Source organism: Tamandua tetradactyla, chromosome 16, assembly GCF_023851605.1.
Source record: "Tamandua tetradactyla isolate mTamTet1 chromosome 16, mTamTet1.pri, whole genome shotgun sequence".
In the NCBI taxonomy this organism is placed as follows: domain Eukaryota; kingdom Metazoa; phylum Chordata; class Mammalia; order Pilosa; family Myrmecophagidae; genus Tamandua; species Tamandua tetradactyla.
In genome coordinates, this window is record NC_135342.1 from 46,933,314 (window position 1) to 46,956,079 (window position 22,766).

Genomic DNA, 22,766 nt, shown 5'->3' on the forward strand with positions numbered 1-22,766 from the left:
TTTTACCTGCCCGTGCAAAAAAAAAAAAAAAAAGTGAATCTGAAATGCTAAGTGGATTTAGTAGAACTAAAATCACTGCATTGGAATGTGTATCTGTTAAACTACTTTGAACTGATCAGGAAAGCTATAGGAAAGAAAGTCCAAGAGTGTAGTGTCAGAGAAGCTAAGAGAACTTCCAAACTGAGTTCAGCAAATATTTAAACAGCTTTTGCTATCGCCAAGAAGGGTGGTAGTTAGTAGCTGAGATGAATGTCATAGCCCCTGCCTTTAAAGTACTCATAGCCTAAGTAGCTTGATAAATTGGGAGACATAGTCGATTGGAGGCTTCACATAGAAGATATCATTTAAGTTTAACCTTTTTTATCCTTTTGGTTAGTGATGACAAGTATTTCCTAGTTAGTGGTCAAAACAGAGATTGACAGATTTGTCCAGGAGGTTATTTGTTACTCTTGAAAGTATAGTTGCAGTAATTTTGTGGAGGCAGAAGGTATTAACAAGCCATTGGGTATTTAGAAAATGGAGACGGGGGAATAGATTGCCTATTTTCAATATTTAGTATTTGGAAAGTTAGAAATAGGATAATAGCCAGATACAATGGGATCAAAATAATATATTTGGTTTGTACATACTGTTAAGATGAGAGATCTGCTGATGCTCAAAATTAAAAGGGAAGCAGGCAATTTGTAGGGGGATGGTTAGAGATCATAGAGTGAGATGGCTAGATGGAATATTGTTACGATGTGGAAGATTTATCTTTGAAGAAAAGTTATGTTGCCTCCTCTGAGAATAGAAAAAAGGGATAGATGCAAAGACCGATATAGCCTTCTGAAAAGATGATTCCTGAATTTCAATTAGAATACCTCAGAAGAGTAAGAGGCAAGATAATCCTCATGTGAAAATGAAGAAGTTAAAATTGAAGGCTTGAGGGGGGAAAATATAAAATAACTGCAAAGAGATATCAGCCTGGAAAACGATAAAGCCTAAGCAGAGAGGCAAGGGCCAAACTGAAGGTAAACTATATAAATTAATATTGACCTTGTATTAATAAGGTATCAGCCATGTAATAAATATTATAAATATTCAGAAAATTTTTATTGAATTGAATTAGACTGAGGCCTGGAAATAAAATTATAATGGCGATGGTGATACCCATGATGGGTTAAATGAGCGAAAACGGTCGTAAAGGTATTGAAAGTGCTAAGAGGACCGCATTAGAGATTAATAACATTAGTGTCTGAGAAGATCTGGAAGAGCCTAGTAGTCTAGAAAGTGAGAGGGTTTGAGTGACTGTAGGCCCTTGGGAAGACAGAAAAGAAGTAATGGAAATAACAGGTTTGAGAGGGAAAGCTACATTTAATAGTACCTACTGTATTTTAGGAACTTTGGATGTATCTGAACCCTGCGACAACCCTGCATGGTAGATAGTGATGATCAATATGGTTCTTAAGTTTTAGTATATATAAAATTTTTGAAAATCCTGCATTTAAATCAATGTCCTCGTTTTAATATTAGTTTATTTGGCTTCAGAATGTAAATGTTAATACTCAGTTTGGTCATACCTGTGATTGGTGTTAAGGACTACTTCAAAGGAAAAAAATAATGTAGCTGAACTCAGTAGCAATAGGAAATTTGTAATCTATTTTTAGCACCAGCCAAAATTAGTTATCTTTAATAAGTTTTTTCCATGAATAGAGATGAGACTATGTTATAAAGATTTCCCTTTCTGTGAGATGCAAAGTAAGATTAAATTACATATGAATGCCAACAAAGGAAGTAATTGAATTTAGTAAATGGTTATCTACAGAGGGAGATGTTAATAATATAAGCATTGGATGATTGCTATTTAGGTGATTAGTGGTTTTCAATTCTTTTAAACCAAGAAGTCCTTTGTTTTTTAAAAACACTACTTGAAAGCTCAATCTGTAAAATAAATAAAAGCAGAATATTCAGGGTGAAATATTTTACTGGGGGGGAAATGAGGGAAGGAGAGGAATAAAGCTCTCTCAGTGGCTAAAATAACCCAGCACTTCAAGGAGCACAGTGTGCAAACACTTGTGTGCTTACAGAGGGCTTTACATGGATTACTTTACAATAGTTCTGTGTAACCAGAACTGTTGCAATCCTCATTTTACAGATGAAGAAACTGAGGCTCAGTGATTAAGTGATTTGTCTCAGATCACATAGGTACCAAATGATGAATCCAGAATTCCAACCTTGGCAGTCTGTTTTTAGAGCCCATAATTTTAAGCATTATACTATAGATTCTCTAATGGAATCACTTACCAAAGAAAGAAGGATTTTTTCAATAGGGGATAGCTGGAAATTAAACTTTAAGTGGAATCACTGAGGCACTCTTAAAGTCTTAAAAGTGAAATATTATTGCTTAAAAGAATCCTTTTGAATCTCAGCTTTTGGAATAACTTATTCAGAATTGAGGGTTTTTGCTGTTTTGTATCATGGCATTAATGAATTCCTAAAAGCATTTATTGAGTATTTACTATGTGCCAGAAATTTCTTTAGTAGATGTTGGGGTTACAAAGAATAAGAGCCCGATCTTGTTTAGCAGGGGAAACAGGCAAGTAGACCAAGAATGATAATACAGTGTGAAAGGTGTGGGATATAAAAAATAAGAACTTAAACTGAGCTTAATAGCTCAGTCAATGTGTATGTGTGTGAAGACTTCCTGGGGATGGTGGAACTTGAGTTTGATCTTGAAGGCATTACTTTATCAAATGAAGAGAGAAGAGGGAGGCGATGTTGTAGACACGGAGAACTTCCTATAAGTATTAATGGAGGTGTGAGAAAGGGATAAATTCAGGCAACATCTCATTATGGTTGAAGCATAGATTACCTGTAGGGAAAGGGAAACAAATAAGGCTGAAGGGGCATCAGTATCTTTAGAAAGGAAATAAAATGAGCGAGTATTGGGAGGGCAAAGATAAATTTGGGCACATTATAATACTGTTGATTAATATAAATATTTTTTAAAGAAGTGAAAAATAAGTACAATCAGATATAATAAGCTCAAATCTTGATAATATTTTAGCAACCCAACCAAAAATCTTTATGTTCCTAGTTCTACAGGTCAATGAGAAGGGAGTTTTATATTTATTGTGCACTTAATCTATTTTAGGACTTTGAACATATTTTTTCTAAATTCTCCAGCCACCTTGGGATGTAGATGGTCAGAGAACAGCTCTCAGAGGTTCCAAGGACCACTCAGGTTTATACAGCTAAGAGGCAGTATTTAAAATTTGATGCTACACTGAGGTCCTTCAACTATACCATGGCTGACTTGTTTTTGTCAAATATTTTTTTCATTTTTTCATTAATCTAGTTTGTTTTCCAGTCAATGTATAAAAAACATGTAGACTGATCAGAAGTGCCAAAGATACAAGAGCAGAGTTAGGATGAGATTTAATAGAGTTGTATAAACAAATACAGAGAATGAAATACATGACATTAAAGCCTCATATCATGTGGGTTACCATGATGATTGGTATATATTGTATATTAATAGAAGAATTTAGAATTTGTTAATAAACTACTGGAAATAATTTAGGAGGATGTTACTTCTGGATAACTTAATCAGAATTTTTTCTGATGGATTCTCATTTTTGCTACTAATATTGTTATGCTAAGATCATAAGGTATTTTTAAAATTAAATGTCAAGTAAGTCCTTTTTTTAAAATTATGGACTCCACTACTTTGTATCTTCCTTGCATTTATTCCTTAATGAGGATTAATTAACCTTTCTTTCCCCCATAGAGCTTATGTCTCTAAGTTGGTTGGGGTAGGTTTTTTTGTTTTGTTTTGTTTTTTGTTTTTAATTCCTTTCTTGGAAATACAGAGTTTTAAAAACATTTGTAAACATGTGAATAGAAAATAAGCCAAAATATATAATGTTGAGTTATAAGAGACCTTTGTAAGCAACCATTCCAAATCCGTTATTGATGAGTGAACTGCGGACCAGAGGGTTAAATGTTAGAACTTTGTTCTCCTGAGGAGAAAACAAAAAATGCTAAAAGGTTTTAGTCTGTATTTGTGGATTCTGAAATTTCTCTTTTGGATCTTTTAGTCTACTTTGAAAATGTCTGTTTAAGCTTATAAGTAACTGTTAAATAAATTAGCTTTGACACTTCAGATGTTCATCTTGAAAAATTATTCTCAAAATATTTTGATTAGAAGCTTTTTAGGTGGTTTATGGCTGGAAATTGGGTCAGAGTTTGGGATTTGCTATTCAGACATCTTTTACCTTACTTTCTGTAAAATAGCCAAGTATACTACCAGGATCGGATTCTATAGTGTATCATGCTTCTTGTTAAAAATAACTTGAAAAATGCAGGAAAAAGAAAACACAAAAATGGTCTCTAAACTCAGTGCTCAGATAATCAGTGTTGCCATTTAAAAAGTTTCACATAAGATTTTTTAAAAGTACTAAAACAGTTTCTGTCTTATATAGTATTACCTCCTCCCACCTCCTCCCCAAAAAGTTGTTTGTCTTATGAATACATGTTTATTGTCTGCCTCCTATGTATTAGTTACTGTTCAATAAATACTAGGGATATATCAAATACAAATTTTACACCTCCTGGAACTTACGTTTTACAGGGGATGCACACTTTACACAAGATAAATGTGTAAACTATATAGAATGATAAGCTAGTGCTAAGGCAGAAAAATAAAGCAGGGAAGAGGAATGTCAAGTGTTAGAGGGGAAATGATGAACATTTTAGATAGTGTGGTCAGGAAAGTCCTTACTGAGAAAGTAACTTCTGAGAAAAGAACTGAATGAAATGAGGGAACAGCAAGTGCAAAGGCAAGGCTTTGAGGAATGAGCATGCTTGGTTATTTGAGGGACCTGAGGCAGCCTTTGTGGCTGAAGCAAGGGCAAAGAGTAATAGGAGATGAGGTCAGAAAGCTGTTGAGGTAGGGATGAAGAGCTGGTTTATAGGACTTTGCAAGTCATAGTAAGGATTTTGGCTTTGAATCTGTCTGAGATAAGAGGAGCCATGAAAGGGTTTTGAGCAGAGGAGTGATCTGAGATGGCTTGGCTTTTTTTTGTTGTTGTTAGAAGAACAATTTTATTTATTTAACACTTATGCAGTATTCAATCTTTGAAATGCTTTACACTAAACTAAAACCTTTTTCCTTTCAACAGATAAGGACTTGAATCTGAGTTGGCAGAATTCTCAAATTACATTGCTAATGAGAAGTAGAATCCTAAAATCTGATTCCAAATTCCCCCTTGTACCTGCAATACAAGGGAAAGTTCTTATTCATTTTAATATTGCAGAATGTAAAGTCTGTAATCTCGATTTATTAACTTTAGTAGCAATATCGTAGAAAAGCCCTATATTACAAGAATAAAGAGATTGACTAGACAATTTATACAAAAAATGCTGAAGAAAATTAGAACAGGCAAGAGGTCAACCAGCCAAAGCCATCAGTTAACAAATGCTGCCAAAGGGTCAATGTATATCAAGCATCATTTACCATGTAATGTCTTGGCTTTGTTGTTTGAAACATAAAGGCAGATTGATAATGTAAGCTGTGTTAAGTATATCTATAAGTTTATACTCCTTTCTGAAATAAAAAATTTGAATGGAACATATTCATAGTGCATGGACACTAGTTTCCTGTTGATGTTTAGACAGGTCGGCACCAGATTTAGGTAAATGTTAGAAGTGATTATACTGGGCAGTGTCGAATCAATCAGTCATGACTGTAAGAAAATACTGGGTCGTTATTTACAAGTATAAACTATAGATATGATCCAGAGGCCACATGTAAAAAGTTTCTAATTAAAAAAACACTCTCAACTTTTAGGAGACCCAACTTTAGTCCCGGCTTTACCACTGAAGAACAAGATCTTGCATAGGTAGTTTCATATGAAAAATTTACATTATCCTAGATCCAAGATGACTTGCCTTTCTCTCTCTCTCTCTTTTTTTTTTAAACATAACAACATACAAAAATGTACATTCTTACCATATGATCATTCCATTCTTGGTATATAAGCAATAATTCACAGTATCATCATGTAGTTGTATATGCATCACCATGATAATTTCTTAGAACATTTGCATTAATTCAGAAAAAGAAACAAAAAGAAAAAAGAAAAAAACTCATACATACCATACCCCTTACCCCTCCCTCTCATTGATTGCTGGTATTTCTATCTACCCAACATATTTTAGCATTTGTTTACCCTATTTTTTCTATACCCCTGTCACTCCCTTTCATTGATCACTAGCATTTCAATCTACTAAATTTATTTTAACATTTGTTTCCCCTATTATTTATTTTTAATCCCTATGTTTTACTCATTTGTCCATACCATAGATAAAAGGAGCATCAGACACAAGGTTTTCACAATTACACAGTCACATTGCGAAAGCTATAGCATTATACAATCATCCTCAAGAAGCATGGCTTCTGGAACACAGCTCTACATTTTCAGGTACTTCCCTTCAGCCTCTCCAATATACCTTAACTAAAAATGTTATATCTATATAATGCTTAAGAATAGCCTCCAGGATAACCTATCGACTCTGTTTGAAATGTCTCAACCATTTACACTTTATTTTGCCTCATTTCTCTCTTCCCCCTTTTGGTCTAGAAGGTTTTCTCAATTCCTTGATGCTGAGTCCCAGCTCATTCTAGGATTTCTGTTCCACGTTGCCAGAAAGGTTTACACCCACGGGAGTCATGGATGACTTGCCTTTTAATAAGATCTCCGTGGCTGCTGTTTTGAAATGGGAATGTCAATGGTAGAAAGTTGCCTACTAGGTATCCAAGAGGAGAAATCAAGCTGTTTTTTAGGTATATGGATCTGGAATTGAGAGAGGTGCAGGTTATAAATATAAATTTGGGAGTTACCAACATATAGATGATTTTTAAAGCCGTGAGACTGGATGAAATCATCGTGAGAGTGAATATAGATAGAAAAGAGAAGAAGTTGGGATGCTCCAACATTTAGAGTTTGGAATCTATGAGACTGAGAATTAACAAAAAAGAAGAGAAACCAGGTAAAAACTAGTGAAGCTAGGTGTTCTAAGGTCTGTATGATAGCTGTGCCAAGTGCTGCTGATAGCTGATGGTAGATGAGGGCCGAAAATGGCCCTTGGATTTAGTGATGTGAAGGTCACTATGCCCTTGATCAAAGCAGTTTGGTGAAAGGGAGTAAAATCTGATTTCAAGAGAGAATGGCAGGAAATAGATTTAAGGACAGCAAATGTAAATAGCTTTCTCAGTTTTGTTGTAAAAGGGAAGAAAGAAAAAAGGAGGGAATTAGAGGGAAAAATAGGGTCATAGAGGAGATCCTTGAAGATGGGAGAAATAACTTGTTTGTACGGTTATGAAAATGATCTAGTAGTAGAACTTCTTGCATTTGTATAGAAGTCATTTGAATGTGTATTAGAAGCTAATCACAACAAGCATGTGAGTTAAAGTTTTTGCAGACTCTACTTTTTTCTTTCTTTTCAGGACCTTAATAATAAGGAACTTTGCGGACGAGAGTAAGCACTCTTATAGTTTCTTATTCATTTGTGACAGAGTCATAAGGATCATTTTAGTTTGACTTATGATTGTAGTTTTAAATTTTAATTGTTAAAATTAACACAGTAGATTACTTTCAAAGTAATTTTTTCCTTGGATCATTTAAAAAAATATGTTTGCTCTATACTTGTTTTAAAATTTTATATGACTGTATTTTCTACTTATAATTACTAGCTTATTTTAACATTGTCATAAGTTGCAATGTTCTATTGAAGAGATAAAATAACAGACTTCTGTAACTTGACCAAATCTTTTAAAATAAATTCACCCAGAAAAATCTACCTTGAAAATACTTGCCATGTAAATTATTTGATAATTAGGTTGAAAAAAATCAGTTTTTAAGTGACCACTATAACCGTTGTCCTATCTAAGAGATATAACAAAATTAGATTTAAAATAGTTTTGCCCATACAAATTTTTCTTTTTTTTAAAACAGCTTTGTTGAGATATTATCCACAGCCCATACAGTTCACCCATTTAAAGTGTACAATTCAGTGGCTTTTAGTATTTTCCCAGTGTTGCACATCCATCACCATAATAAATTTTAGAACGTTTTCATTACGCCAAAAAGAAACCCCTTACCCATTAGCAGTTGCTTGCCAGTACTCCCTCACCCCCCCATTCCACAGCCACAGGCAACCAGTAATCTACTTTCAATCTGTATGGATTTGCCTACTCTGAACATTTCATATAAGTAGAGTTACACAATGTGTGGTTCTTTATGACTTACTTCTTTCACTTAGCGCAATAATGTTTTCAAGGTTCATCCTTGTTATGCCATATCACAGTACTTCATTTCTTTTCGTTGCTGAGTAATGTTCCATTGCGTGGACATACCACATTTTATTTATCTGCTCATCGGTGGATGGGTGTTTGATTTTTTTCCCACTTTTTAGCTACTATGAATAATATGGATAAAACGCTATGAACATTCATATAGGTTTAAATTTTTTCATTATTACTTATTTTGAAAATTTATGGTGGTGGGTACGTGGATAGTTCAGTGGTTAGAATGCCTACCTTTTATGTGGGAGACCTGAGTTCGATTCCTGGACCATGCAGCCCCCCCAGAAAAAAATTTATCATGGTAACACATACATAACAAAATTTGCCATTTTAGCCATATTTAAGTGTTCAATTCAGTTCACTTCAATTACTTTTTCATGGTTGTGCTATCATCATCACCTTTCATTACTAAAACTTGTCAACAACCAAAACAGAAACTCTTACCAATTAAGCAATAACTCCCAAGCCTCTAGTCTCCTAGTCCCTGAAACTTCTAATCTACTGTCTGTATGTATGAATTTGCTTACTGTAAATATTTCATATAAATGGAATCACAATAGTATTTGTCCCTTTGTATCTGGCTTCTTTCACTTAGCATAGTGTTTTCAAGGCTCATCCATGCTGTAGCATTTATCCAAACTTCATTCCTGTTCATGACTAAATAGTATTCTATTGTATGGATGGATGATATACCCCATTTGTTTATCCAGTCATCTTTTGATAGACATTTGAATTATTTCCACCTTTTGGACATTGTGAATAATGGTGGTAAGAACATTGATGTCCAAGTATTTGTTTGGACAGATTCCTGCTTGGATCCCTGCTTTCAGTTTCTTGAGGTTTATACCTAAGAGTAGAAATACTGAGTTTTGTGGTAATTCTGTGTGTAACTTTTTGAGGGACCGCCAGAATTCCACAGCAGCTGTACCATTTTACATTCTTACCTGATATGCCTGAGAGTTCCAATTACTCCACATCTTAACACTCATTTATTTATTTATTTATTGTCTAAATAAATTGCCATCATAGTGGATGTGAAATGGTATCTCATTGTGGTTTTGATTTTCATTTTCTTAATGACTAATGCTATTGAGCATCTTTTCATGTGCCTACTGGATATTTTTGTTTATCTTCTTTGTATATATATATATCTATTCAAGTCCTTTGGTCATATTTTAATTGTGTTTTGTCCTTTTGTTGTTGACATGTAGGAAGTCCTTATGTATTTTAGGTATCAAACCCTAATCAGACATTCAGTTTCCAAATATTTCTCCTTCTGTGAATTGTCTTCACTTTCCTTTGAAGGGAAAAGTTTTTAATTTATTTTTTTCTTTTGTTTCTTGTGCTTTTGGTATCCTATCTGAAAATTAAATACCTGATACAAGGTCCTGAAAAATTTCCCCCAGGTTTATTTCTAAGAGTTTTGGTTCTTATATTTAGGTCACTGATCTATTTTGAGTTAATTTTTCTATATGGTGTGAGTTGGTATCCAATTTCATTCTTTTGCATGTGGATATTCAATTTTCCCAGTGGCATTTGTTTGAAGAAACTATTCTTTTCCCACTGATGGACTTGGCACCTTGAAAATCAATTAGTAATAGATATGTGGGTTTATTTCTGGACTCTCTATTTTATTCTGTTATTCTGTTTGCCTGTCCTAATGCAACTACCACACTGTTTTGATCACTTTAGTTTTGTAGTATTTATTTTAAAATTGAGAAGTATGTCTTCTAACTTTGTTCTTTGTCAGGATGGTTTTGGCTGTGTAGGACCCCTTGCTATTCTATCAGTGTATGAGTGTTTTTTTTTTTAACTGTTCAAAATATTCTTTTATTTTACAAAGAAGAAAAACATTTTAATTCTCAATATTCCCTGTTTTATATTACAATGTGTTAAATATTAGTTTTACTCTTTTTCCATTTCCCTATACATTTATAACTAACAATAAGAGAGTTTTAAAATGTTCTGACAAAAGTTTTAAAGCTAACAGTATAATTGTAATTTTCTCATTGATTAAGATTGTCCTGCATGGTTCCAGCTTATGTTGTCATTTTTACGGTTCTGCACCGCCATGCAAATTGAGGACTGCCTGTATTAACTCAAAGATGCTTATTGTAATATCCAGAGCAAATAGTAAAAGTACAAAAGAGGTACAGCTAAAACACTAATGGGGACTTCTGGCTTGGGGTATGACATGTCAAGTGCTTAGATGTCATCATTCTGTCCTCAAAAGAAAAAAAACCTCAAAAACTGAAAATCAACAACTCCTCTTAGATTCATCAGAGAACTGAGGTCACAGGGCAAACTTCTAGCGTGAAAACTGAAGAAAAGCAGATACAGGGAAGCTGTGGGAGAAGAAACCACAGTTGGAACCAGTATTTGGTAGAAATCCTTAAAGGTGACTGACTAATTGCTGTAGACTGAGCATGGGCTGGCTTGAGAGATTAAAAAATCCTGGAGGCCAGGCTTTAGCGAGCCCCCCACATTTGTGAGATTTACCTCTAAAAGCCCCACCAGGTTCCTATTGTGAAGACTGGAGAAAAAGTTTTCTCTTGCTATGGCAGGGGGAACAGCAAAGTTAGTGTATCAGTATTTTATTCCTTCATTAAATTTACTCCCAGATATTTTGTTGTTTTAGATGCCATTATAAATGACATTGTTTTCTTGATTTCCTTTTTGTATTGTTCATTTCTGGTGTATAGAAACACAACTGATCTTTGTTCGTCTTGTACTTCACAACTTTGCTGAATTTGTTTTTATTAGCTCTAATACTTTCTTGTGGATTCTTTTGTGTACAAGTATATACCTAAGAGCAGAATTGCTAGATTACATGACAACTGTTTAACTGTTTGAGAAACTGCCAGATTGTTTTCTAAAGCAGCTGCGTTACCACTAGCAGTGTATGAGGGATCTGGTTTCTCCACAACTTCACCAACACGGTTATTTTACATTTTTTAAATTATAGTCATCCTAGTGGATATGAAGTAATATCTCATTGTGATTTTGAATTTCATCTGTCTGATGGCTAATGATGTTAAGCATCTTTTCATGTATATATTGTCCATTCATATATCTCTGGAGAAAGGTCTTTTCAAATCCTTTGACCATTATTTTAATTGGGTTGTCTTTTTATTATTGAGTTGTAAGAATTCTTTATATATTCTAGATACAAGACCTTTATTAGATGTATGATTTGCAGACTTTTTTGTCGAAAGCTTTTCTTTTGTTCTTTAGGTAAAAACTATAGTAGTAATCTGATTGGTATCGCAGAAGGAATATTTTCTGGTGCATATTGTGTGATAAAGTATAATCCTGTAATTAGAAGATAGCATAGTTTAGGTTTTTTAATAGCTTTAGTGTATTTGCTTTTTCTAGAACTATGTAGAGGATGCATAATTAGATTGTAGTTAGCTTTTATTTCCAAATCTTTTTTCTTTACTTACTTTGTGCCTTGTGAATAGTTTTTTGTTCTCTTATTGTAATTTCTTTTTTTAAAAATGTAGTTGATTTTTCCTCTATTTATTGAGGTCATTTTGAAGTATATTTAAATTCCAAATAATTTTTGTTATTTTGTGTAATTAATATCATCTTCAAATATATGGAACATAGTTTAGAATTCTTAGATTAATTAAGTCTTAGTATATATCCATAAGCCTTTAAACCTTATTGAAACCTATTAATAAGTAACTTGGAGATACTACACTAAAGCCAAGTAATCTGAACTCCCAGGATTCAGGATTCACAAAATATCAAGGTCAGAAAGGACTTTAAGGTTTATCAATTCAGTCACTAATCTGGTGATTGACTCCTCTTTATAATATCTCTACAGAGGTCTTGGCTTGTCTGCCTAAACTTGAATAAGTAACTTTGGTGATAAGGAAGTCATTATCTTTGCCTTTGGATGGTTCTGTTTCAAATTTCTTTCTTATGTCTGAACAAAATAGTTTTCTCTGTAGCTGTCTATTCCCCTTTCATTCTGTATCTACCATTTTGGGTCCTACAGATAGCACAAGTAATGTCATGGTGGAATGAACAAAAATAGGATGTTTTAGAGAGATAGCAAGTAGACTGGTGTAATTAGATTGTAAAGTGATGGAGGGCTGATGAGTAGAGATGAAAAAAAGTTTAAGGGCCTTTATTTTAATTGGATATTTATATGGTCCTCATTAGGGAACAAAGGGTTTCCAAAGTATGTGGCATGATTAAATGTGTGTCTTATAAAAGTTACTCTGGTTAACAATGTGGAAGATAGATAAAAGTAGAATAGTACTTTCAGCAGAAAGATCACTTTTCAAATGCCAAATAAAACATAAAACAGGTCAAATTTTAGAAGAAAGGTATTTAGTTTCTTTTTGGACCTATTGGGTTTGCTCCTGTGGAGGAGTTCAGGAAGCACCTGGGAAGATGGTGTTGGATATAAGGATTTAAAGGTTGTCAGTATATGAGTGATAGAGGATGAGATTACCCAAGGAGAGCATCTAGCCTAAGAAGAAAGGACTGAGAAGAGAAGAAACTTTGATAAGCATGGTTTTAAATAACTTCTCCAGTCTGGTTGCTCTTCTCTGGAACTCTCAGGACTGAATATAATTTATGACATTTTTTTAACCAGTTTCCTACTAGTGGATGTATAGACTATTTCTGTATTATTTACTGGAGCAAATAATTGTAGTACATAGCCTTGCATCTGCCATTTCACTGTTCATTTCACATGAGCATAACTTTTTAAAAAAATTTTTATTTAGAAATCGTCACACACATACTTTCCATACACTGTGTACAAACAATGGCCCATAGTGTTATCACCTAGTTTTGTATTCCTCGCTATGATCATTTTTAGAACATTTTTAATTACTCCAGAAAAAAGAATAGAAAGAGAAAAAAAGCATATATACCATACAACTATACCTTCAACTATGACCACTAGTATTTCCATGTACACAATTTATTTTGCCCTTTGTTCCCCCATTTTTTATTTATTTATTTTTAAATTTTGAAGTCTTTAGTAAATTAAAAAAAATTTTTTTGTTAATTTTTAATTTTTTTTAAAAACGGCAAGAAAGAAACACAAACATTCTTAACATATGATCATTCCATTCTACATATATAAACAGTAATTCACAATATCACATAGTTGCATATTCATCATCATGATCATTTCTTAGAACATTTGCATCTATTCAGAAAAAGAAATAAAAAAACAAAAAAATCCATGCATACCATACCCCTTACCCCTCCCTGTCATTGATCACTACCATTTCAATCTAAGTTTACTTTAACATTTGTTCCCCCTATTTTATTTATTTTTATTCCATATGTTTTACTCATCTGTTGATAAGGTAGGTAAAAGAAGCATCAGACGCAAGGTTTTCACAATCACACAGTCACATTGTGAAAGCTGTATCATTATACAATCATCTTCAAGAAACATGGCTATTGGAACACAGCTCTGTATTTTCAGGCAGTTCCCTCCAGCCTCTCCATTACATCTTGACTAACAAGGTGATATCTATTTAATGTGTAAGAATAACCTCCAGGATAACCTCTTGACTCTGTTTGGAATCTCTCAGCCATTGACACTTATTTTGTCTCATTTCACTCTTCGCCCTTTTGGTCATGAAGGTTTTCTCAATCTCTTGATGCAGAGTCTCGGCTCATTCTAGAGTATTTCTCAATCCCTTGGTGCTGAATCTCAGCTCCTTCTGGAATTTCTGTCCCATGTTGCCAGGAAGATCCACACCACTGGGAGTCATGTCCCACGTAGACAGGAGGAGGGTGGTGAGTTTGCTTGCTGTGTTGGCTGGAGAGAGAGGCCACATCTGAGCAACAAAAGAGGTTCTCTTGGGGGTGACTCTTAGGCCTAATTTTAGGTAGGCTTGACGTATCCTTTTGGGGTTAAGTTTCATATGAACAAACCCCAAGACTGTGGTCTCAGCCTGTAGGTTTGGTTGTCAACACTGCTTGTGAGAATATCAGGAATTCAACTTGGAGAAGTTGAGTTTTCCCCCATTCTCACCATTCCCCAAAGGGGACTTTGCAAATACTTTTCCACTCACTGCTCATATCGCTCTGGAGTTCATCAGGGCGTCACCTGGACAAACGAACAAAATCTCACGTCCTACCCAAAGTTCTATGTACTTAAGGTGTTCAACCAACTATCTACATAAGTTATATTGGCAGATGCACTAGTCAAAATATAAATTTTGTACCAAATAAACATTTTTTGCTTTAGTCTCATACATAAGGTGACATTTAAAAATATTAATTACCATCTATTTTCACCACCCTGCAGTAATGACATTCCTTTGTTCTTCATGCAAAAACATTTTTAAAATTTGTACATTTAGTCACTATTATTATATGCTCTAGGCATTCCTAGATTATACCATCTCAATCTTCAACATCTATCTTTCTTTCTGATTTCATTTATGCCCCCAGCCCTCCTCCCTCTGTCATGCTCACATGCAGTTTCCTTCAGTGTTTTAACATAATTGTATTACAGTTAGGTAGTATTGCGCTGTCCATTTCTGAGTTTTTGTATTCAGTCCTGTTGCACAGTCTGTATCCCTTCTGCTCCAATTACCCAATATCTTACCCTATTTCTAGCTCCTGATGGTCTCGGTTACCAATGAAATATTCCAAGTTTATTCACTAATGTCAGTTCATATCAGTAAGACCATACAGTATTTGTCCTTTTGTTTCTGGCTAATCACACTCAGCATAATGTCCTTAAGGTCCATTCATGATGTTATATACTTCATAACTTTATTCTGTATTACAGCTGCATACTATTCCATCTTATGTATATGCCACGGTTTGTTTAGCCACCTATCTGTTGATGGACATTTTGGCTGTTTCCATCTCTTGGTAATTGTAAATAATGCTGCTATAAAAATTGGTGTGCAAATGTCCGTTTGTGTCCTTGCCTTCATGTCCTTTGAGTAGAGACAGCATATAGATGGGTCCTGTTTTGTAATCCATTCTGCCAGACTATGTCTTTTGATTGGGAAGTTTAAACCATTAACATTCAGTGTTATTACTGCATGGGTAGTACTATCTTCTACTATTTTGCCTTCTGGATTTTATATGTCATATCTAATTTTCCTGCTTTTTACCTTTATTCATAGTGTTCCTTTTTACATTGTTCTCCACACCTCTCTGTTCTGTCTTCATATCTGTCTCTAGTGCTCCCTTTAGTATTTCTTGCAGAGCTGGTCTCTTGGTCACGAATTCTCTCAGTGATTTTTTGTCTGAACATGTTTTAATTTCTCCCTCATTTTTGAAGGACAGTTTTGCTGGATATAGAATTCTTGGTTGGCAGTTTTTCTCTTTTAGTAATTTAAATGTATCACCCCACTATCTTCTTGCCTCCATGGTTTCTGCTGAGAAATCTGCACATAGCCTTATTGGGTTTCCCTTGTATGTGATGGATTTCTTTTCTCTTGCTGCTTTCAAGAGTCTCTCTTTCCCCTTGAATTTTGACATTCTGATTAGTAAGTGTCTTGGAGTACATCTATTTGGATCTATTCTCTTTGGGGTATGCTGCACTTCTTGGATCTATAATTTTAAGTCTTTCATAAGAGTTGGAAAATTTTCAGTGATAATTTCCTCCATTACTTTTTTCCTCCTTTTCCCTTCTCTTCTCCTTCTGGGATACCCACAACACATATATTCGTGCACTTCATATTGTCTTTCAACTCCCTGAGTCCCTGCTCATATTTTTCCATTTTTTTCCCTACATTTTCTTTTTCTTGCCGGATTTCAGATGTTCCATCCTCCAGTTCACTAATCTTATTTTCTGTCTCTCTAAATCTACCATGGTAGGTTTCCATTGTTTTTTTCATCTCTTCTACCTTGCCTTTCATTCCCATAAGTTCTGTGATTTGTTCAGAATTTCAATTTCTTCTTTTTGTTCATTCCTTGCTTTTTTTTTTTAATATGGGCAGGTACCGGGAATCGAACTTGGGTCCCCTGGCATGGTAGGCAAGCATTCTTGCCTGCTGAGCCACAGTGGCCTGCACCCTTGCCTTCTTTATATCTTCCCTTAATTCATTGATTTGGTTTTTGATGAGGTTTTCCATGTCTGTTCATATATTCTGAATTAATTGTTTCAGCTCCTGTATGTCATTTGAATTGTTGGTTTGTTCCTTTGACTGGGCCATATCTTCAGTTTTCCTAGTGTGAATTGTTATTTTTTGCTGGCATATAGGCATTTAATTACCTTAATTAGTTCATTCTGGAGATTGCTTTCACTTCTTTTACGTAGGGTTTTCTTGCTGGATGAATGTGTTGTCTATCTGTTCTTTGACATTCAGTTCAGCTTTATCAGGACCTCTAGCTTAAGTTGTTTTTTTTTTTAATTTTTTAATTTTTAATTTTTATTTTTTTATTAATTAAAAAAATAACAAACAAACAAAACAAGATATCATTCCATTCTACATATATAATGAGTAATTCTTAATATCATCACATAGTTGCATATTCATCATTTCTTAGAACATTTGCATCGATTTAGAGAAAGAAATAAAAAGACAACAGAAAAAGAAATAAAACGATAATAGAGAAAAAAAAGTTATACATACCATACCCCTTACCTCTCACTTTCATTTACCACTAGCATTTCAAACTAAATTTATTTTAACATTTATTCCCCTATTATTTATTTTTATTCCATATGTTCTACTCTTTTGTTGATATGGTAGATAAAAGGAGCATCAGATACAAGGTTTTCACATTCACAGAGTCACATTGTGAAAGCTATATCATTGTTCAGTCATCATCAAGAAACATGGCTACTGGAACACAGCTCTACATTTTCAGGCAGTTCCCTCCAGCCTCTCCACTACATCTTGAACAACAAGGTGATATCTACTTAATGCGTAAGAATAACCTCCAGGATAACCTCTCGACTCTGTTTGGAATCTCTCAGCTATTGACACTTAGTCTCATTTCACTCTTCCCTCTTTTGGTCGAGAAGGTTCTCTCAATCCCTTGATGTTAATTCTCAGCTCATTCTAGGGCTTTTCTCAGTCCCTTGATTCTGAGTCTCAGCTCATTCCAGGATCTCTGTCCCAGGAAGGTCCACACTCCTGGGAGTCATGTCCCACACAGAGAGGGGGAGGGTGGTGAGACTGCTCGTTATGTTGGCTGGAGAGAGGGGCCACATCTGAGCAACAAAAGAGGCTCTCTTGGGGGTGACTCTTAGGCCTAAATTTTAAGTAGACTTAACCTATCCTTTGTGGGGTTACGGTTCATATGAACAAACCCAAAGACTGGGGGCTCACCTATAGCTTTGGTTGTCCACACTGCTTGTGAGAATATCAAGAATTCAACTTGGGGAAGTGGAATTTCTCCCTGCTCTCACCATTTCGCGAAGGGGACTTTGCAAATACTTTTCCACTCACTGATCAAATCACTCTGGGATTCATTGGGGCATCACTCTGGACAAACCAACAAAATCTCATGTGCTACCTGAGATTCCAAGTACTTATGACGTTCAATCAAACTATCTATATAAGTTATATTAGGAAATGCTGTAGTCAAAATATAAATTTTGTAACAAATAAGCATTTTTTGCTTTAGTCTCACACATAAGGTGATATTTAAAAATATTAATTACCATCTGTTTTCAGCACTCTGCAATAATGACATTCCTTTATTCTTCTTCACGCAAAAACATTTTTAAAATTTTGTACATTGTACATTTCACTATTGTTATACACTTGTAAGCATTCCTAGATTATACCATCTCAATCTTTAACATCTATCTTTCTGATTTCATTTATGTCCGCAGCCCTCCTCCCTCTATCATTCTCACATGCAGCTTCATTCAGTGTTTTAACATAATTATATTACAGTAAGGTAGTATTGTGCTGTCCATTTCTGAGTTTTTGTATCCAGTCCTGTTGCAAAGTCTGTATCCCTTCAGCTCCAATTACCCATTATCTTACCCTAGTTCTATCTCCTGATGATCTCTATTACCAACGACATATTCCAAGTTTATTCACTAATGTCAGTTCATATCAGTGAGACCATACAGTATTTGTCCTTTAGTTTTTGGCTAGTCTCACTCAGCATAATGTTCTCAAGGTCCATCCATTTTGTTACATACTTCATAAGTTTATTTTGTCTTAAAGCTGGATAATATTCCATCGTATGTATATACCACAGTTTGTTTAGCCACTCATCTGTTGATGGACATTTTGGCTGTTTCCATCTCTTTGCTATTGTAAATAATGCTGCTATAAACATTGGTGTGCAAGTGTCCATTTGTGTCTTTACCCTTAAGTCCTCTGAGTAGATACCTAGCAGTGGTATTGCTGGGTCATATGGCAGTTCTATATTCAGCTTTTTGAGGAACCGCCAAACTGCCTTCCGTAGCGCTTGCACCATTTGACATCCCCACCAACAGTGAATAAGTGTGCCTCTTTCTCCACATCCTCTCCAGCAATTGTCATTTTCTGTTTTGTTGATAATGGCCATTCTGGTGGGTGTGAGATGATATCTCATTGTGGTTTTGATTTGCATTTCTCTAATGGCCAGTGACGTTGAGCATCCCTTCATGTGCCTTTTGGCCATTTGTATTTCCTCTTCTGAGAGGTGTCTGTTCAAGTCTTTTTCCCATTTTGTAATTGGATTGGCTGTCTTTTTGTTGTTGAGTTGAACAATCTCTTTATAAATTCTGGATATTAGACCTTTATCTGATATGTCATTTCCAAATATTGTCTCCCATTGTGTAGGCTGTCTTTCTACTTTCTTGATGAAGTTCTTTGATGCACAAAAGTGTTTAATTTTGAGGAGCTTCCATTTATTTATTTCTTTCTTCAGTGCTCTTGCTTTAGGTGTAAGGTCTATAAAACCGCCTCCAATTATAAGATTTATAAGATATCTCCCTACATTTTCCTCTAACTGTTTTATGGTCTTAGACTTAATGTTTAGGTCTTTGATCCATTTTGAGTTAACTTTTGTATAGGGTGTGAGATATGGGTCCTCTTTCATTCTTTTGCATATGGATATCCAATTCTCTAGGCACCATTTATTGAAGAGACTGTTCTGTCCCGCGTGAGTTGGCTTGACTGCCTTATCAAAGATCAAATGTCCATAGATGAGAGGGTCTATATCTGAGCACTCTATTCCATTCCATTGGTCGATATATCTGTCTTTATGCCAGTACCATGCTATTTTGACCACTGTGGCTTCATAATATGCCTTAAAGTCCGGCAGTGTGAGACCTCCAGCTTCGTTTTTTTTCCTCAGGATACTTTTAGCAATTCGGGGCACCCTGCCCTTCCAGATAAATTTGCTTATTGGTTTTTCTATTTCTGAAAAGTAAGTTGTTGGGATTTTGATTGGTATTGCATTGAATCTGTAGATCAATTTAGGTAGAATTGACATCTTAACTATATTTAGTCTTCCAGTCCGTGAACACAGTATGCCCTTCCATCTATTTAGGTCTTCTGTGATTTCTTTTAACAGTTTCTTGTAGTTTTCTCTTTAGTTAAATTTATTCCTAGGTATTTTATTCTTTTAGTTGCAATTGTAAATGGAATTCGTTTCTTGATTTCCCCCTCCGCTTGTTCATTACTAGTGTATAGAAACACTACAGATTTTTGAATGTTGATCTTGTAACCTGCCACTTTGCTGTATTCATTTATTAACTCTAGTAGTTTTCCTGTGGATTTTTCAGGGTTTTCGACATATAGTATCATATCATCTGCAAACAGTGATAGTTTTACTTCTTCCTTTCCAATTTTGATGCCTTGTATTTCTTTTTCTTGCCTAATTGCTCTGGCTAGAACTTCCAACACGATGTTGAATAACAGTGGTGATAGTGGACATCCTTGTCTTGTTCCTGATCTTAGGGGGAAAGTGTTCAGTTTTTCCCCATTGAGGATGATATTAGCTGTGGGTTTTTCATATATTCCCTTTATCATTTTAAGGAAGTTCCCTTGTATTCCTATCCTTTGAAGTGTTTTCAACAGGAAAGGATGTTGAATCTTGTCAAATGCCTTCTCTGCATCAATTGAAATGATCATGTGATTTTTCTGCTTTGATTTGTTGAAATGGCATATTACATTAATTGATTTTCTTATGTTGAACCATCCTTGCATACCTGGGATGAATCCTACTTGGTCATGAGGTATGATTCTTTCAATGTGTTGCTGGATTTGATTTGCTAGAATTTTGTTGAGGATTTTTGCATCTATATTCATTAGAGAAACTGGTCTGTAGTTTTCTTTTTGGTAATATCTTTGCCTGGTTTTGGTATGAGGGTGATGTTGGCTTCATAGAATGAATTAGGTAGCTTTCCCTCCACTTCAGTTTTTTTGAAGAGCAGGGTTGGTACTAATTCTTTCTGGAATGTTTGGTAGAATTCGCTTGTGAAGCCATCTGGTCCTGGACTTTTCTTTTTGGGAAGCTTTGTAATGACTGATTCAGTTTCTTTACTTGTGATTGGTTTGTTAAGGTCATCCATTTCTTCTTGAGTCAAAGTTGGTTGTTCATGCCTTTCTAGGAACTTGTCCATTTCATCTACATTGTTGTATTTATTAGCATAAAGTTGTTCATCATATCCTGTTATTACCTCTGTTTCTGTGGGGTCAGTAGTTATGTCTCCTCTTCCATTTCTGATCTTCTTTATTTGCGTCCTCTCTCTTCTTCTTTTTGTCAGTCTTGCTAAGGGCCCATCAATCTTATTGATTTTCTTATAGAACCAACTTCTGATTTTATTGATTTTCTCAATTTTTTTCGTGTTCTCAATTTCATTTATTTCTGCTCTAATCTTTATTTCTTTCCTTTTGCTTGCTTTGTGGTTAGTTTGCTGTTCTTTCTCCAGTTCTTCCAAATGGACAGTTAATTCCTGAATTTTTGCCCTTTCATCTTTTTTGATATAGGCATTTAGGGCAATAAATTTCCCTCTTAGCACTGCCTTTGCTGCGTCCCATAGGTTTTGATATGTTGTGTTTTCATTTTCATTTGCCTCGAGATATTTACTGATTTCTCTTGTAATTTCTTCCTTGACCCACTGGTTGTTTAAGAGTGTGTTGTTGAGCCTCCACATATTTGTGGATTTTCTGGCACTCTGCCTGTTATTGATTTCCAACTTCATTCCTTTATGATCTGAGAAAGTGTTGTGTATTATTTCAGTCTTTTTGAATTTGTTGAGACTTTCTTTGTGACCTAGCAAATGGTCTATCCTTGAGAATGATCTATGAGCACTTGAGAAAAAGATGTATCCTGCTGTTGTGGGGTGTAATGTCCTATAAATGTCTGTTAAGTCTAGCTCATTTATTGTAATATTCAAATTCTCTGTTTCTTTATTGATCCTCTGTCTAGATGTTCTGTCCATTGATGAGAGTGGGGAATTGAAGTCTCCAACTATTATGGTAGATGTGTCTATTTCCCTTTTCAGTGTTTGCCTCACATATTTTGGGGCATTCTGGTTCGCTGCATAAATATTTATGATTGTTATGTCTTCATGTTGAATTGTTCCTTTTATTAGTACATAGTATCCTTCTTTGTCTCTTTTAACTGTTTTACATTTGAAGTCTAATTTGTTGGATATTAGTATAGCTACTCCTGCTCTTTTCTGGTTGTTATTTGCATGGAATATCTTTTCTCAGCCTTTCACTTTCAACCTATTTTTATCTTTGGGTCTAAGATGTGTTTCTTGTAGACAGTATATAGAAGGATCCTGTTTTTAAATCCATTCTGCTAGTCTATGTCTTTTGATTGGGGAGTCAATCCATTAACATTTAGTGTTATTACTGTATGGGTAGTACTTTCTTCTACCATTTTTCCTTTTGTATTTTATATGTCATATCTAATTTTCCTTCTTTCTACACTGTTCTCCATACCGCTCTCTTCTGTCTTTTCGTATCTGTCTCTAGTGCTTCCTTTAGTATTTCTTGCAGAGCTGGCCTCTTGGTCACAAATTCTCTCAGTGATTTTTTGTCTGAAAATGTTTAATTTCTCTCTCATTTTTGACAGACAATTTTGCTGGGTATAGAATTTTTGGTTGGCAGTTTTTCTACACATAGTCTTATTGGGTTTCCCTTGTATGTGATGGATTGCTTTTCTCTTGCTGCTTTCAAGATCCTCTCTTTCTCTTTGACCTCTGACATTCTGACTAGTAAGTGTCTTGGAGAAAGTCTGTTTGGATCTGTTCTCTTTGGGGTGCGCTGTACTTCTTGGATCTGTAAGTTTAGATCTTTCATAAGAGTTGGGAAATTTTCAGTGATGTTTCTTCCATTAGTTTTTCTCCTCCTTTTCCCTTCTTTTCTCCTTCCAGGACACCTACGACATGTATATTTGAGCACTTCATATTATCATTCAGTTCCCTGTGTCCCTGCTCATATTTTTCAATTCTTTTTCCTATAGTGTCTGATTCTTTTTGGATTTCAGATGTTCCATTCTCCAGTTC

General features: G+C 34.8%; 1 protein-coding gene across 7 annotated transcripts in view; it reads left to right on the plus strand.

The window, feature by feature from the left end:
• CHD9 (chromodomain helicase DNA binding protein 9) overlaps nt 1-22,766 on the plus strand; it is a 298,663-nt gene that overhangs the window by 59,094 nt on the left and 216,803 nt on the right. The window contains exon 1 of one of the 7 annotated variants that reach the window (XM_077132438.1): nt 7,503-7,521. The exons of the other annotated variants lie outside the window; for them this stretch is intronic. The gene's annotated coding sequence lies outside the window, so the exon portion shown is untranslated. Of the gene's footprint in view, nt 1-7,502; nt 7,522-22,766 lie in introns of those variants that run through there. 7 annotated transcript variants of the gene reach the window in all.